The sequence below is a fragment of the Pimephales promelas genome, chromosome 12 (genome assembly GCF_988280905.1).
Source record: "Pimephales promelas chromosome 12, fPimPro1.hap1.1, whole genome shotgun sequence".
Lineage (NCBI taxonomy): Eukaryota > Metazoa > Chordata > Actinopteri > Cypriniformes > Leuciscidae > Pimephales > Pimephales promelas.
In genome coordinates this window covers 13,249,685-13,268,268 of record NC_142780.1, presented here as the reverse complement: position 1 = coordinate 13,268,268, position 18,584 = coordinate 13,249,685, and the positions used below count along the sequence as shown (strand labels likewise).

At 39.2% G+C, this 18,584-nt stretch overlaps 1 protein-coding gene and 1 long non-coding RNA gene across 2 annotated transcripts in view; one reads left to right on the top strand and one right to left on the bottom strand.

Moving 5' to 3' along the window:
* The window catches only part of LOC120495098 (carboxypeptidase Q), a 64,297-nt gene that overhangs the window by 10,799 nt on the left and 34,914 nt on the right, over nt 1-18,584 (top strand). The window lies entirely within an intron of this gene.
* Nucleotides 1,124-17,474, bottom strand: LOC148976968 (uncharacterized). The gene is made up of 2 exons (XR_016145694.1): nt 17,420-17,474; nt 1,124-4,685 (listed from the first exon to the last, which is right to left on the bottom strand). It is a non-coding gene; the product is annotated as an uncharacterized LOC148976968 (long non-coding RNA).

The window sequence follows — 18,584 nt, the reverse complement described above, 5'->3', positions numbered from 1 at the left end:
ACCCACTAAATAGCTTCCCTGGTGATTGGTTTTAGGCATTTAGGACTCAAAAGGCATATCCTCCTTTTGTGTTTATTTAAAGTCCTCCTGTAGTCAATCATGCTATCCCCTAAAACTCATCTTTGATCACAAAAATTACATATTTAAACTTTTTTCCTTTGCAAAATGGAAAATTCTCCATACCATAAAATACATTGCATGTACTACACCTTTGCCTCATTTAGTATAAGTGGTTCCCTTTCAGTCGAGAACATCAGATGTAGTCGACGTTGACTGAATGGGGATCACGCTAGGGAGCCAATCGTCTTCGAGTACTATTGAATGTGCCAATGGAATTGGCATGCGTAATGACATCACACACTCCGCCCCCGCGGCTCGGATATAGATTCGAAAGTGGATGCATGCACTAGTTGCCTTTCACTTTGGAGCCGATCTTTTGGATGTCTCGGAAGAGTGCTGTTGGTTTCAACAAGCAAGTGTGATGGTGTTCTTGTGCGAAGACCCCCCCCAACGCGAATGCAGCAGTGATTGCGAGCTTTGAGCTCTCAACTGCTGTTTTAACAGCATCAAATTTCACTGTTTGTGTGTTTGACGGCTGGTTAGAGGGCGAAAAGTGAGTGCTTCATTGTTTCAGTTCGCTGATTCAGTGTTGCCGCGGTCATTCCCTGGGTGCTCCAGCACTGGTGACGGTCCCATTTCCTAAAAGAGCAACTCTGGTTTCTGGGTGTGGTAAGGCTCTGTCCCCCTCTGAAAGTCATGAAAGCTGTATCTCGTGTTTGGGATTTCAACACGGTGAGGCAGCTTTCGTGGATGTTGAGATTGAGAGTCGCCTACGTCAAAAGTGTAGGTGCAGTCCTCGCCTCTGGGCCCCGCGCTGGTCTCTCTTCTGGGTTACCTTCCCAGAGGAAGACTCTGGAAGGTGGCGTCCAAAGCTGGGTGATCTGATTTTTATGGTTTGCTTCACGATGTGAGAACAGGACTCTTTTACTTCATTGTCCCTTGCTGGTTGTTACGACCCCTCCAAACTAATCTAGGGGCTAGAGGAGCAACATTAAAGAAAACCTTGTAAAACTGTGGAAATGGTAGTGTGTGTCAAGAAACAATAAGCGAAACCAAACTGCCAATGAAAATAATGATATTTATTATTCAAAAGATAAGGAATACCAAATGAATGATAAAATAAATTAGGAACAGTAAGGAAGCTAACAGCCTCCAAAAAAATATAAACAATTATATAAAGAGAAAACAAAGATAAGTCATAAATAAAATAAAAGAAAGTAAGCAACCATTTACCCTTAAGGAAAAAGGGACTAAAGTGACACCAAAATAAAGAAAGAAACAAAAGAAAACAATTCTAATTAAATTCAACCCTCTTACCTAGCTAAAGAAAAGGAAAGAAAAAGAATTGTTTCTTCAGCGCCGAGCGCCGTGTTCTTCCCTACTCTAGCTCACAAGACTAAAACATACAAGGGTGGCGTTCACCTCTTACCTGGTGTTTCTATACAAAGGTTAGTCTAGATATTTGCACAATGGAAGTCGTACGACATCTTCCCTATCCCCCATTCCTTGGAGCAAAGGGTAAAAAAAAGAGCACAAGCTCTACACAAGTCGAAACAAACGTCATCCAAAGTAATCAAACAAAGTAACAAAAACAAACTGAAGAAATACAACTAGCATAAGCAAATTAACAAATCAAACGAAAACAAACATCACAATGGCAGCAAAAAGGGAACGGAAATCAAAACGGGACTAATTTCCAGTCTATTTCCAGCGTCCTTTAAACTGGTAGTGAGGACGTCTCAGACAGCGGGTCCACATCACATCCCTTGATGATGATTGACAGTTTCCTGGGCCAATCAGCAAGCGGTGAAGGCTGACCTAAGAAATTGATAGAGAGAGAGAGAGAGAGAGAGAGAGAGCGCGCAAGCAGAAAACAAACACAGACGCCCACAGAATATCTACGAACGTAACACTGGTAGACATTTTTTAAAATTTTCCTATAACAATAAGGAGCTAGGCCTATATGATTTGATTCTCACACCGCTTGAGCTGACAGGCCTGCTTTTGGTTGTTATGACATCATGCGAGTGTAAAAACTTTTTTTGCGAAATTGACGTGTTTCCATTGAGCGTATTTTCATTTCGCAATTTCAATTTGCGCAAATTGAAGGGTAATGGAAACGCAGCTAATGACATAGTTTAGAATGGCACAAGTTTGCGTTCATTCACACACAACCAAAACAGTATCACCTTTGAAACTAGGGGCTGAGGTGGGTCAGACCTAGCCTGGCTCCGCCCTCCTACGTACTTCCGCTCAATTTTCATTTTCCTTGAGTACTACCACATCTGGGGGGTGCTTCTCATTTCTTATTTGTGCATCCTCGTTTCCTTTCCTCTCTTCCTTTCCTCACATCTCAGCTGCACCCCCTGTAGGATGCAAGGCAAGAAAAGAACGACGGAGGAATCAAATGAAAGCTTTTTTTTATTATACATCGGAACACTTGATCACTGGAGCGTCATCAGCAGCTCTCAAAGGATCTGCCCTTATGTTGTATTAGTTTGTTTATTTAAGAAATTCATAATAATTAACAATAAAGCAAGATACCCTGTTGAAATATGTGAGATGTGTGGTTTATACAAACCGCAAAGGTAAAGTATAAATTAAAATGGTTGTGACCAATGTGAAGGTGGACGAGAATTTATACGTGCGTCACGTTTAGTCGATTAAACACTTCCGCATAGGATACACCCGTGTATCCTCGCTCATGACTCCTATGGAAGCCTCCTCACTCCTCGATCTTCACCTCTCCGATCAGTTTTTTTACCGGTCCAATCAGCGAACACAGGGACTGGCTGAGAACGATGACACTGAGGTGCGCCAGTTTGAGTTGTAGACAAACGTCACGACCAAACATTATCGACTGGTTATGGCAGATACAATCGTCAACAGAGTACCCGCCTTCAAGGAAGTTAATGCTTGTCAATGGAGAGAGGCCAGACTCTGTACAAATGTAATGTGTTCGAGAGTCTGGTAGGACCAGGCTAGGTCAGACCCGTCATATTCTAAGTATGCTTTTATGTGGCATTGCGTCTTTACATAGAATTCGGAGCAGACACAGAGCAGCCTTAACTTGGCTGTGTAGAGATGCCTTAAACCACCGTAGCTGTCACTATGTTGAACATTGTAGATGACAGCACAAACTGACAAAATCTTGACAGTCACATAGTTATGAATCACTGTTCATGTACCATTTCCTAAAGAGTTATGCCGTCCTGCAGTAATGTTGTTGTGTAGGATGTTTCCTGGGGTTATGCCATGTCACGGCCTATTGTGTTTTAATTAGCGTTGATGCATTACACAGCATTCCTTTGTGCTGTTTTGCTCTGCACTGTGTCAAAATGTTGTCCTCTGCTGTGTTGTGCTGGACTGGGAGTAGCTTGTCCTGTCTACAGTAATTGCACATCCAGTGTCATCCTCCCCCACAGTGGCAAAGTTGGAACAGGCCTGAGAAAAGAGCCAGTTCATTAAATGTGTCCATGGCTTGGCTGGCTGAAGCAGGAGAACAACATATACTTTTATATCTTGATCGAGCAAGAATGGGGGTCTCTCAGCTAGAGATTCAATGATTTGAAACATTTGGTCGAGACCGATAAGCTGATAATTATTTTAATGCTTTACTCTACGAGGCTGTTGAATGCTTGATTCTGATTGGTTTATGAACATTATAAGGTGTATAGACACAGAAAAAAAGGGGTTCTCCTTTCCACATTATAGTTCAATTTCACTGTGCCAAATTATTTCAGTGACTTCAAAGGTCTATACAGCTTTCATTAGGTTTTAGGACACACATTTTTAGAATTTATGGGCATCTTTGACTTTTCCATCCAGCATTTTTTTATGCAACATTTGCACAAAAATAAGTGGATGGAAACATACTGTAGCTACAGTCTTGAAGTGTAGTAACTTTAAGCAGAATAATTGACTAAATTATTAAAAAATTGATGCATATTTTAAAAATCCTTAAACACCATGTAATAATAAAACAAAATGCAATCTGGTTGTTTAATATTTTGGTGAAACATCTCTTCTTGTTTAAGTAAGTGGAGTTTGGCACACCAAATAAGCTGCAATGTGGACCTGGCCTTATGCCATTAGTCAATGGTCTGGCTTGGTGAGAATCTCCAATCTCACAATACTGTCTCTTGTGAGTCTACCTACCTTAGTTGCTAAACTAAAAAAAAAGAAAGAAAAACAAGCAGTAGGGCAGAAGATATGGATTGTCTATGGATTGCCATAAAGAGACAGGTCTAATGGAGACGGATATGACAGCCATGATGTCAGAAAGCCTAATTGAATTCCCCACTTTGTGAATGTCAGTAGCATTCAGTCGCATTCAAAATTAGAACATATTCAACCCCACTGGAGCGAAGGAGATGAGACCACCAGTGAAGATATCATGAGGCAGACTGTGTTTGTTCTACTTTCAGTCTCTTATTAATCCTGGCAATGCCCATATGAGTCTCTTTTTTTATTTTTTCTTTCTTTCTTTTGATTCCTTCCTCTCTCTGCTTTTGATCTCTCTGTACTACAACAGATGGTGTCTGTTGTATGGCTTTTATATTTCCTAAGAAATAACCTTGGAAAGTATCCCCATCATGATCATCAGCCTCAACATCTTCTGTAGTCTGAAAAGAATAACACCGTAGACTGAATAAATGTCTGAGCTCCACTTTTAAAAGCAGGCCTACTCCATTGAATTTCATAAAGAGCTTTGAAATGCAACTTTAAACGTGATTCTTTTAAATTAAGGACAAGGTTCGTTATAAAACATGAAATCTATTACTTAAATCAATCCAATTAATTCCATTTTTAGTTTAAAAAAAGGCCAGAGTTGCATTTCAAAACAGTTTAATTGGCATGGAGATTAGATGTAGTGAATATAATGAAAGTCAATGCTTATCAGAACCTTTTTTATTATCTCCAATGAATGTTTAGCATCTGTTCATTATAGCTATCGCCAGTATTTTTATGGAGATGAATTTTATATTAAACGATAAATTACACCATGACTTGTATTTGTGGTTTAGTATGCAGTTAAAGCTGTTCTAGAAAAATTAACTGCCAAGTAAATATAAATATGAATATGGAAGCAGTGGGGGATATAATTCTGTGTGGGAAGAATGTAGGTTAAGAATTCAAAGTTTATATAGGCCATTTTTAAGGGTGTGCTGTTGGCCAGATCGTCAGTATGATGAAATTTTGTTAAAGTGATAGTTCTGTTCATCTGAAAATGAAAATTTATATTCATAATTCACTAATTCTCGTGTCGTGAATGACTTTCTTTCTTCCGTCGAACATAAAAGTGTGTGAATGTTTCAACTGTTTTTTTTTCCTTACAATGAGAGCCAATGGGGTCCAAAACAACTATATTTATTGTTCCACTGAAAAATTAAATGTAAACAGATTTGGAAGAGTAAATGACGAGAGAACTATCCCTTTAATTGTGAATAAACCTCATGCTCTGCAGAATCATTGGATTGTTTCTGGAATATAGATATTCCACCAGAAGGTTTGTGTGTTTTGTAACATCTATTATTGACAAATAAATAATGCAGTCATAAAAAAAACAATCAAATGTCCTAGATGCGGTATCATATTGTTTCCCAGAAACAGCAGAGGAACTTTGAAAAGCTGGACTCAACTAATGCCTGCAATGCACAGTGGCTGGCATCTTGTGGGGTTTACCCTGTCATAACCATTCATTTTACTGCTCCAGGGGCCAGGCTTCTGCCTTATAAATAATGCATTGAGCTGTGATAAAACCTTGTGGCACCCAGAATAGCTGCTTCATACCACCAAGTAAAGGACGGGGAACTGGAATAACACTCCACATCTACTGTACACTGCGTTTCATGGGCATCTTAACCTTGGTTGTTTTCTGTTATTTAACAGTGAGCTCATAACACACAGTTATGGATAAATAACTCTCGAATCTCTGAATGAAAGAGTTTTGAGCCTGTATTCAATTTATCTTAATCACAAAAAACAAAAACAAAAAAAAACCTGAAGTGATATCGAGGGCATGATAATAAGGATGGGCCATTGGTCCAGAGCCAGCATGAGACAGTTTTGGGCCAGTTGATGGAACTTGCCCATATTACATTTTTTGTGCGTTTTTGAAAGAAGTCTCTTATTAGAGTCATGGGCGGTGGCTGTAATGAAGTTGATACTCAAAATAAATCTTTAATCCAAGAATGAAAAGAATGATTAACTTGGAGGAAACACAACCACAAATACACTGACATCAAACAACCACAATGCAAGACCAGAATCTAACAGAAAGTGAGGAAAAACGATGCGCACATCTAAGGATAGATTCAAAATAAATCTTTAAAGGGTAGCTCTTGACAAAATTGACCCTAAGCTCTTTTTGTTAATATAAATGAGGCAAACTTTTGTGTAAAAGCATTATTAGAAATGGAAACGACCACTTTCAACACAAGATTGACCGTATTTTCATTTAAACTCATAGAAGTGCATAGCATCAAAATCGCTATTTTTAAAACACTTAGAAGGACCGACACAACATAAAACTTTGCTCGAAGTATCATCAGGGGCTCTACACATGAACTGGAGCATTGCGTACACAAAGTTTACTAAAAAGAAAGGTTTTGTACGACTCACTTTATCACTTAGATTTTCCGGCCGCCAGGATTTTGTTAGTCAAAACTAGTCCGATATCCGAATGCAACGTAACTGGGAGGAGAGTGAAGATGGAAAGCTTCTAAAGCTTAGTTCCATATAAATTCATGAATAATTTGTTGTTTTGTCATTAGTGAAAATCAATATTGACCTTATATTTGAAAAAGGATCCTCATATAATAATGAAATGATTCAGTGAGATCGACTATTTTTGACTGACAAAATGCCGGCTGGGAAGAACAACAGCTACAGAGTTGTTCAAAACCTTTCTTTTTAGTAACCTTTGTGTACACAATGTAGTCAATGCTCAAGTTCATGTGTAGAGCCCCTGGTGAGCACAGTTTTATGTTGTGTCGAGCTTTCTTAAGGTTTTAAAAAAATAGCTATTTTGATGCTATCATAGCAGTGAACGCATGCACTCCCATTCCAAAGGCCGATTTGACCTAAAACAAAAATACGGTCAATCTTAAAAGTGGCGTTACCATTCCAATAATGCTTTTACGCTAAAGTTTGACTCGGGTAGATTAACAAAAAGAGCCTAGGTTCAATTTTGGCAAGAGTTACGCTTTAACTAACAGAAAGCGAGGGCTTATGTAGAAGAACGGGAGAATGGGCAAACAAGGGAGCAAATGAGATAATTAATGAAACACACCTGAACTGAGGACTCAAATTAATATGTAACCATAGAAACAAACAGACAGGGAATGGAGGAGAACTGCACCAATCTACATACTAGAAAGCCAATGTAGAAAAAGACATGAAGAGAACATGGAAAACAGAGCAAAAAACAAACTCAAACCGTGACAATTAGTCTTGGCCCAGATTTATTATCAGCTTGCACAAGTGTAAACCCTCTTTTGGCTTTAAAAAACTACTATCAGGACATACTTAAGACACCTGGTTAAAAATTAGCAATGAAAAGACGTAGACAAGGTTATTTTTGCAGCTGAAGTTGTTGCATGTGCACTTGTAGGAATTTCCCTTTGAAGCCATGGGACACACCAAGCCAACTAGCAGCGACATTAACCGACAGTGTTGTCGCCTCACCTCGGCTACGTCTGGACCATAAAGCCAGTACAGTACAAACTAGCATGCGTGTTCTGTGCCTGCTCTTAAGTAATTAACTCTGTATCAGCAGGTATCAATAGTCTATATTCGTCATTCAAAAGCAGAAAGCGAAACAATATATGATATATACACAGATATTCAAAATGGTGAACAAAGCAGCGCTTGCTTACCATTTTGAATATCAGTTGATAACTTTCTTCATTTTAAGCGGCTCATGTTGTTATGAAAATATTTGTTATTTGTGTGCTGAGCCTTTTCTTTATAAATGCAATACATATTTTGATTTATAGCCTAGATTTTAATCTGTAATGAAAAAAACTTGAAGGTTCATTTATGTATAGGCAAAATGCAACATTGCAGTCAAGTTGAAAATAATGTCCCATCGTCTGCGCCGAAAGCCTCATGGGCAGTTCAAGTTCTGGCTCGTGGACTTTTTTTCCCCCGCCTTTCTCTCTCCCACTTTTGCTTCCTGAGTAGCACTGTCCAATCATATAATAAAAAGGCAAAAATGCCCCAAAATAAATCTTTAATAAAAAAAAAATAAAAAATAAAATAATGTCTGATTGCCTGTGGCAGTTGTTTCACAAGTTCACACTTACAAATGATCTGTTAAAGTAAAAGGTGAAAGTAAGTCTATTGGCCATGTTGGGAATATATCCCAAACCCAGTGTAATCCTACCCCCCCATATCCCCAGCTGTGCCGAGAGTGAGGAGTCGGGGTTGTGGAGGGATGCAGAAAACTTCCGAGGCTGTGTATACTGTATGCCTGCTATCGAGCTGATTAGATAGTGTTAAGATTGGGATACTTTTGATACAATAAATCAGGATTATACTAATCCCAGCAGAAGGGTGGATTTCAGGAACAAAGATTTTTTTAAACTAAATGTAAAAAACTGATTTTGGTTCCATAAAATAATCCACAAAGTGCTGTAAATATCAAATAAAAATATTATATTTAAAGTGTTTTTTTTAATCACTGTTCGTAAACTACATGTCACAATCATCAGAGATGAACCTGTCAAAAGTTCTTTGAGTGAACGCAAAGTTTCTTAGGTGAACGCTACACAAAGTTTTTCTGAGAGAACGCAAAATCATTGAAATATTTTTTCCCATTTCATATTTTTTCCATCACCATGTCCTTTTTGGTGCTCCATAGAGCACTAGCAATCAAGATTTGGCAATCTCAGAAAGTTTGTATCTGGATCAGGGTGATCCAATCCAATTTTCCTTTGAAAAATGGGCACAAAAGTAAGAAGATCCTGGATAGCAAAAAGATCGATCTAAACGTTTTGAACAACTGGCCCCAGAAGATCGTCTGGACCCTGTCTACATGCCTAATTGCTGCCATGTTATTGGCTCGTTAGATGTTTGTGTTAACAATCGGTTGTACCTTAAAAAAAGTCACCAGAGTGTATACACTACTGGGTCAGAGGGACAAAAACACTGCAGAGTCCTTGATATTGGTACAGCTTTTCTTTTTTTTTTTCTGGGGGAAAAAACAAGCAAAACACAAATGTATCTGGGCAATCTGTTTGGTCTGATTACTGTTCGCAGACTCGCTTCAGTTAAAAGTTTGGTCAATTAGAAACAACAAAGGGAAGAGAGAAATAGTGAAGAAGAAATTAAAAGTGTTTGTCCCCACAAATTGAACTGCTTCTCAAACTGAAAATAGCCACTATTATGGAATGTGTAGTAGAGTCAGTCGAGTGTTTACTGATACAAAAAATGTGGTCCTGTCATTTCCCGTAACATTTCCCATCTCTGTAATGGACCCAGTCCATTCAGGCAAAGACTACCATGTGTCCAGACTGTATTTCCACAAACCTCACATCTGTCCATTTCTCTCCAATAACAGTTAGTTTCTCAATTCCAGAACATTCTCATATGAAGCAATGAGTAGAACAATTGTAGTTTCCTCCTCTTTATTTGGGTTTGGCTTGTTGTTTTTGTCTCCTAATTCACCCTGTCCATCATTCCTCTGCCCTCTTTCCGTTTTGGGCCCATCAACTGATCCTTTAGTCTCAGAATGAGGTTGAGATGTTTATATCCTCTGATAACACCAGAGCAGATTTAACCACCTCAGGGTTGGCTGTTTATTGTTCCTGGCCTGTGATGTATGCGGGGGATTCCACAGGGGAAACCAGAGTTTATACTGCTCTCCACGCTCCATCAGTATGAAGATGACAGGAGTCCACAGCACTCATGACTCTTGGGGTTCAGAGAGGGCGACTTTGGCTTTTAAACTGGGCTCATGTTTAATGGAATGGAACCCTGCCAATTCTGATTGGTTTACTACAGCCGTGCTCGGTTGAACTCAACTTAATGAAGTTTGACTTGGGGTTTCCTTTTTCGAATGGATATTGTGGTAATAAATATTCCAAAATTTCAGTCCCATTTCTGTTTTTCCATTTTCTATCCTTAAAGGGATAGTTCATTTTGAAATTAATTTTTGATATGTTTTAGCTTATCTCAAGGGCATCCAAGATGTAGGTGTCTTTGTTTCCACACTCGCTAAAAAATGCTGGGTTGTTTTAATCCAATTTTGGGTCAAATATGGACGAACCCAGTCATTGGGTTAAAAATGTCATTTAAAAATGTAACCCAATGGCTGGGTTCGTCCATATTTGACCCAAAATTGGGTTAAAACAACCCAGCATTTTTAGTAGTTTCAATTTTGGTAATTTTAGGTCAAACTGTTCTTGTGTGTCAGTCATCTAATGGAGGTTAATGGGCTCCACCCAGGTTCCACCTCAAAAAGCATGCACAGAATAGTCCAAATTAAACGAACAGTATTTATATCGTTTTTACTTCTTGTAACCACAGCAAAAATGTATTTCAAAGTGAACTATCCCTTTAAGAAATTATGTTTTACAGAGGCCCAATCACTGACCACTTTTTGGATAACCTACGCTCATTTCCACTCTTTTTGAAAGATAGATTTAACTTTCTAAAGACTTTGATATGTGTCCCCTCCAACTTTTCCCCCAATGTGTTCCTACACCGTACATTTTTACCATAACCGCTCAGTCTATACTAGTGGTTTTTAATTGGGTTTCAACAAAAATTATGCTAAAAAACTACATTTAACTAACTTTACAATTATGGATAGTTAGGAGAGCAAAGTAAATACACATACCTGTACTAATCTTTGACAAAATCCTTAGTTGTTGAAGGCTGTGCTGATAGTAATATGATATTTGACTTTTTTGTTAATGCAATTTAGTTTAGGCAATTTACCTACTTATGTGTTGACTTTATTTAGCATATTTTTATTTATTCTTTTCACACCTATGTCAGAAATCTTGTGAGGAGCACGTGGTCGAGGCACATTTATGGTGAAATGATTGTCTTTTCACTTCCGTATTTTGGCCCCAACAGTGCCCACTGGAACATTCAGAAGCTTAGAAATGAGCCAATAACCAATGCTATCATTATGTTTTGCAACAATTAGGTTGTGAAGATCTTGAGACAGCTCTTTGCTTTTACCCATCATGTGACACCTTGGCAATGAGAGGCCGTTTCTCAAAACCAAGAATGCAAAGAACAGACTTGTGTTCTTGGGAAGAAAGCTCTTGCTAGTTGTTCTTGGAAGAAGGAACTCACGAGGTGATGAGCACACAGAACGCTGCTGACAGTTTGAGACGATGTACTCTTGCTGGTATTGCGCAATAGTAACGTTACCCCCGCACAGACGGCGTCTGCGGTGCCCAAACAATGAGAATTATTGACGATAACAGCCAGGCTTTATCACCCAAGCCAGGGATTATAGACTACAATGTAATGTATATTCATAACAATAAAGCAACACCTGTCTCATTTTAATTCTGCTTCTGTTGTTTGTTTGTGTACATCACCAGCCAATGGTGGGAAAAAATGCCGGTAATATTCAGGTAACTTAAAATTGACCTGCCTCTCTCTGCTTCCTACTCCTTCCACGAATGCCGAAATGAATTATGGGATATTTCTGGGTCAAGTTTTTTATTTATTTATTTACCGTTCTTGCCGAAATGCAAACTTGTGTATTGGGACAGTACTTGGGCCGCGACTGATGACGTTTCACAAGTTCACAAGAACACAAGTACAGACAAGAAGGCATATTGAGAAACGGCCAGACATTTTTGTAGGCCATCAGTTCTGATGACTGAACCAGCTGATATTAATTTGCACTGACAGGGCTGGATTGCTTTTTAATTAATGATAGTTTTCAGCTGTTGTCTTGGCTTCCCATGCCTTTTTGCTCCTCCCTTTCTTCATGTGTCAATACAAAACCATTTGTTTGTTTGTTTGTTTGTTTTACCTTTATTGTCTGTTCAGATTAACTGGACAGAAATTCATCTTCGACACTGGCTTCAACAACATTCTACAACCACATTTAACACATAAAACACATAATACACCCATAATAATTAATAAATACATGATTCAATAAAAAATACAGTGCACATAATTCACAATAACATCCCTAATTGAGAATTTGGTTTAAAACAGTCACTGCCAATGGGACAAATGATCTTTTTAAAAATATTCTTCCTAGCATACGGTGTACGTAGCCTGCGACCCGAAGGGAGGACTTCAAAGCATGAGTGGAGAGGATGAGTCTGATCTGAAAACCCAACTAGCGCCTTTTTCTCCATAAAATTTGAGAATAGTTCTTGTAGTGTGCTCTGTTTATGGCCGATAATCTTGTTTGCCTCATTTATTACGCGTGTTAATTTATTCTTTAATTTCATTGTTAAATTTCCATACCATGAGACAATATTATAAGTTATAATCCTTTCAATCATCGATCTATATACAATGGTTAAGATCCTCTTTTCGATGTCAAGGTTTCGCAACTTTCTAAGTAGGCTTAAGCGCTGTCTTGCTTTCTTATGTACGTGGTTCACATTATCCAAAAACAAAAGTTTATCGTCAATGATTGTGCCTAAATATTTAAAAATTTTAACTTGCTCAATCTTTACACCTTTTATAGTTACTTCTTCATATTGGAGGACACCTGTACATTTCTTATTCTGATTCCCACAGCATAATTCCTTTGTCTTCCCAGTGTTCAACTGTAAACAACTATTGTCACACCATTGTACAAGGCTTTCGATATACTCAAAGTAGGTGGGACAGTTCTTGTCTGTTTGGCACGAAATTAAAACCAAATCATCTGCATATTTAATCAACGTAAGATCATCAATGTTACACTTAAGTTCATTAGTATAAACAGAAAAGAGCAAAGGCGATAATACACATCCCTGAGGTAATCCAGAATGTAGGACTATGTAGTCAGATAAAATTCCGTTAACACGGACTCTTTGTGGCCTGTTGCTTAAAAAATTCTCAATCCATAAAATTAACCAGCTATGTACACCTAAATCTCGCAGCCTTTCTATTAAAATTTGTGGCTGTACAGTATTAAATGCTGATGTAAAATCCATAAAAAACATTCTAACATGAGCATTTTAGTTAACATTTCAGCTAACATTTTAGTATATCTTCTTAAGGGACAATATAGAAATGAAACTTGGCTATGGTATAGAGTAGTCAATGTGCTGCTTGTATAGCAGTATATATTTACTGTCCTCTGAAAATAACTCAACATACAGCCATTATTGTCAAAAAAACGCTGGCAACAAAAGTGAGTACACTCTAAGGCTATGTTTACACAAAAACGATTCTGAAGAGAAAATGCAAAAGTGGTTTTGCGTCATCACTTTTTATTCTGTGTTTAGACGAGCGTTTTGTGTGGGAAATTCATGTGCAAATGGTTACGCAAAAGTATGTGAAATTCAATGTAGTATGCACTTCAGGCGGCTAGGAGTGCATACTGCAACAACGCCAAGTCCATGCGTCTGCATACAACCTTCACTGTCAAGCAGACTTTTGCGTTTTTACCGTTTACACGGGAACGCGGCGGTGGAGCGTTTTTAAGATTTCCACTCTGGAGGGTGGTTTCACTTTTTTGCGTTTTTAAGCCTCAAAAACGCCATCGCCGTGTAAACGAAAGGCACATCCGATAAAATATTTTTACGTTTTCACCCGTGAGCGTGATAATAGCCGTATGTCGTTTAACCATGCAAAGCCGTCATGTCCTATTCATATTTTTCATGTTTTTGCCTGCTTGACAGGACCATACAAATTTGTGTATCTTGTATTAGAGGAGTTTAGACAAAATTTGTGTTTTGAGTACAATTCTCTCATACTGACCACTGGATGTTCGGCACCTCATAGCAAATAACTCTCTAAGGATTTGAGAATTAGAATTGTTTACTGAGTTACAGTACAGGCCAGGGTCATACAGAGGTTTTCCAATACGGGTTCCACTTGGAACAGGCTTTGCAAGGGTCAATCACAGAAGTTGTGTCCTTGTGTTGTGCGTCAAGTGCAGAAGGTGGCTTCAAAAATAGACGCATGAGTTCTGCCAGCATTGCTTTAGATGTTGCAGAAGCGGAAGGTCAGCTTCAGACTGATCTCATGAAGTAGCGTGTGTATGACACGCCAATTCGTATTTCCATTTTTGGCGTGCTATCAACACGCATAATCGCTTTTCAGCGTGTTTATGAACGCCGTTGACTTAACTTTATTATACGTTATATACGTTATATAACGTTATATAAATATATGACTTACCTCAACCCCGTCCCTAAACCTAACCGTCACTGGGGTTAATGGCATTTATGACTGTTCCCTTACCATCCTAGGATAAAAAAAAAAGATCGCTCCCCAGATGTAGATGTATATTTTGCTTCGTTTTGCTCGGACATTTGACGGCGTGTACAGACATGCAGAATGACGCGGACGTTAATGGCGTAGACATACACGCATACACGTGGATAGCTCAAAATGCGTAGAGATAACACGCCACTTGACTCGAAAGTGGCGTGTATGTTTACGCAAAAGTCATGATGTCATTTTGGCTTGTTAGTGCTGAAAGCAACCTGTCCAAGAGCATGTATTACTAGAACCATGTTCTGTGGTCTGATGAGACTAAAGCCTAGTTCACACTACATGATTTTAAGCCCGATTTGCAAATCGTTGAGCTCGCCGACAGGTCAGGGTGTTATCGCGTGCAAATTGCGGGCGATTAGTGGGCGATGAACGCTTGCCAATCTGTTAGAATGAAAGAGTCAATAATGCATCAAAGACGCTCGCAGACACCTTGCAGACACGTCGCTGGGCCCAGAAATATATCTAGCATGCTAGATATCCAGAGCTGTCACACGACTCAACATCACGTGATGTCATGGGCTACAGCCAATCAGAGCAAGGCATGGGTTGAGTTCACCAGATAAATCTTATTTTTTTCTTTTTTGCGTTTTTTCTCTGAGCAAATCATCGCACAAATAGTTTGCAGCACTAGTTTCTGTCTGACGTCCATATTCACTTGTTTTATACCATGGTCTGGGTGAATACTCAATTCTGATTGGCTGCAGGGTGTCCGTTAAAAAGTGATAGAGGACACCTAGTAAAGTAGTTCTGGTGAAACTGCCTGTTTACCATTCGAAATGAATAAATAAATGCGCTGCCCACAACAGCTGTGAGTAACCATAGCAACAGGCAGTCAAAGTATCCGTTAACAATTTGCTCTATCAAAACAAACATCTAACGTTAGTTAGATATTACATAGCCTACTAATACAACAATGAGCGACTTCGTTATTTCTTTTAACATTTATGGAGAATATGACAACTTTGACGACTGGGATGCTGCTGAAGAAATAAAAATGTAAATAAAACGGAGAAACGTCGCAAAGAAAATTACACCGCTGCTGCTCTGAATGAGACCCTGCGGGAGTTTTACGCAGCTGTCCAGACAACCGGCAGGAGGAGAGTACAGCGTTTCAAGCCTAAGAAGCCTGTTTGATTAATTGTTTTATGTGTAATTAAAAAAAAAAAAAAACTATGCCTACCTTTGTGTTTCATGAAAAAAAAAAAATGCATTTTTGAACCTGAAGGGTTCTACAAGCTGAGCGGACTATAAATATCTCCGATTGCTAAATAAACCAGGCGAGTTATTATTTGTAAAAACTAGATTTAGCCTAATTAAAATATAAACCAGCAGCTAATGTTTTAAAAATGTTTTATTTGGCAAATGACCATGGTATAAGCGGGTTAATGCCCTTCGAGGTGTCCATTGTCAGGTTTTAATGGACTTCGGCGGAGGCAACCGTCCTCCGCTGCACGTCGGCCGGTTCACGCCTCGCCGTCGTCCATTAAAACCTGACAATGGACACCTCGTCGGGCATTAACCCTTACGTGTTCTTCTTTGTCTTCTTCGCTGGGTATTGGCGTGCGTGCTGTTTCGCTTCATTTCCGGTTCATTTCATCGTGTGATTTTTCGTGATAAAACGTGGTTTGTAGACAAGATAGAATCGTTGGGTGACAGAGTTGTTGTCAACTCGTGTTTTGCGCTACCTCCTGTTGCGGATCAACCATGTTGTGTCGTGTCAGTGGTGTGAACAGCTCAACAACTTGAACACTGCTGATTTCACAGAGAGCAAGTCATATAGTATTAACCGCACAGTTCAGCAAGACGTTTTAAAATCATGTGTGAACTAGGCTTAAGATAAACCTACTGTATTTGGCTCAGATGGTGTCCAGAATGTGTGGCGATGCCCTGGTGAGGAGTACCAAGACAACTGCCTACAGTCGAGCATGGTGGTGGTAGCATCATGGTCTAGGGCTGCAACTGGGGAGCTGAGCTTCATTGAGGAAAACATGGATTCCAACATGCTTCAGAATGTCGCAGAACTTGATGCCGTCCCTTTAGAAACTTGGCAGAACGGCAGACACACCACCCCAGACACACCGCCAACATGACAACTGCCTTGCTGAGGAAGCTAAAGGTGAAGGTGATGGAGTGGCCAAGTATGTCTCCAGACCTGAACCCTATTGAGCACCTGTGGGGCGTCCTCAAGCAGAAGGTGGAGAAGTAGCATGTGTCTAACAGCCAGCAGCTCCATGATGTCATTTATTTATTTATTTTGACAATAATGGCTGTATGTTGAATTATTTTCAGAGGACACTAAATATATGCTGCTATACAAGCTGGATATTGACTACTCATTTCTTTAGTATTTTCCCTTAAGAAGATATACTAAAATGTTTGCTGAAACGTGAGGGGTGTACTCACCTTTGTGAGATACTGCATATATTCAATATAATAGTGCTGTTAAGCACTGATTTACATCGTGAAACACTGATGCCAATGTTTTTGGGAGTGAAGCTTTGCTCTAGCCTTTGCCCTAGTTAGAACTAAGGCTTGTGCAAGCTGGGGGCCTTCATTCTGCAAACAAACAGAACCTTGAGCCCTGGTGTTTCTTCACAGCGAGCAATGACACTCCGGTCACAGCCAGAGACATGGCTGAAAATACTGATCGTTCTCGCTGAGGGATGGTAACGGGAACCCTCGGTATAGACCTTTGGAGAGGATTACTCATCACTGCTAATGAGGGTGCCTGTGACAGCCAGTGAGTCACATGTTCTGTAGATGTGGCCTTTGTTATCTGTGAAATAAGAGCTTAAGCGACAGTTTTCATGTAGTTTTGTGTTGTTTTTTTCATTGTTCATTATGACCTTTTAAACTGACATCACATACCCCCTAAGTAAAGTTTATTTGGAAGTGCAACTTCAAAAAATAAAACAAAAATATATACACTCACCTAACGGATTATTTGGACCACCTGTTCAAGACAATCTCCTGAACTCCAAATTGAATGTCAGAATGGGAAAGAAAGGTAAGTTAAGCAATTTTGAGCGTGGCATGTTTGTTGGTGCCAGATGGGCCGGTCTGAGTATTTCACAATCTTCTCAGGTACTGGGATTTTCACTCACAACCATTTCTTTAGAAATGTTGGCCCAAATTGATAAGATAGCATCTTGCAGTTGATGGAGATTTGTGGGATGCACATCCAGGGCATGAAGATCCAGTTCCACCACATTCCAAAGATGCTCTATTGGGTTGAGATCTGGTGACTTATTGATTTTAGTACAGTGAACTCATTGTCATGTTCAAGGAACCAATTTGAAATGATTCGAGCTTCGTGACATGCATTATCCTGCTGGAAGTAGCCATCAGAGGATGGGTAAATGGTGGCCATAAAGGGATGGACATGGTCAGAAACAATGCTCAGGTAGGCCGTGGCATTTAAACGATGCCCAATTGGCGCTAAGGGGCCTAAAGTGTGCCAACAAAACATTCCCCACACCATTACACCACCAGCACCAGCCTGCACAGTGGTAACAAGGCATGATGGATCCATGTTCTCATTCTGTGTACGCCAAAATTCTGACTCTACCATCTGAATGTCTCAACAGAAAATCCCAGTAACTGAGCAGATTGTGAAATACTCAGACCGGCCCGTCTGGCAGAACTGTGCCATGCTCAAAATTGCTTAAATCACCTTTCTTTCCCATTCTGACATTCAGTTTGGAGTTTAGGAGATTGTCTTGAACAGGACCACACCTCTAAATGTATTTAAGCAACTGCTATGTGATTGGTTGATTAGATAATTGCATTATTGAGAAATTGAACAGCTTTTCCTAATAATCCTTTAGGTGAGTGTATATTACTGTTCAAAAGTTTGAGATCAGTAACATTTTTAATGTTTTTAACAGAAGTCTCTTTTGCTCACCAAGGCTGCATTTATTTTTAAATTAAAAATATTATTATTTCTTTCTGAAAGTTAAATTGCAGGATTATTGTAAGCTAAAAAAGTTTAAATGTGTAAAATACTGTGGTAGAAATTCACATTTGGTCAGTCCAGTCGAGATTTGACTGATCATTTGACTCTATATTGTCATGATCCCAGCCTGCGTTCCACTGTC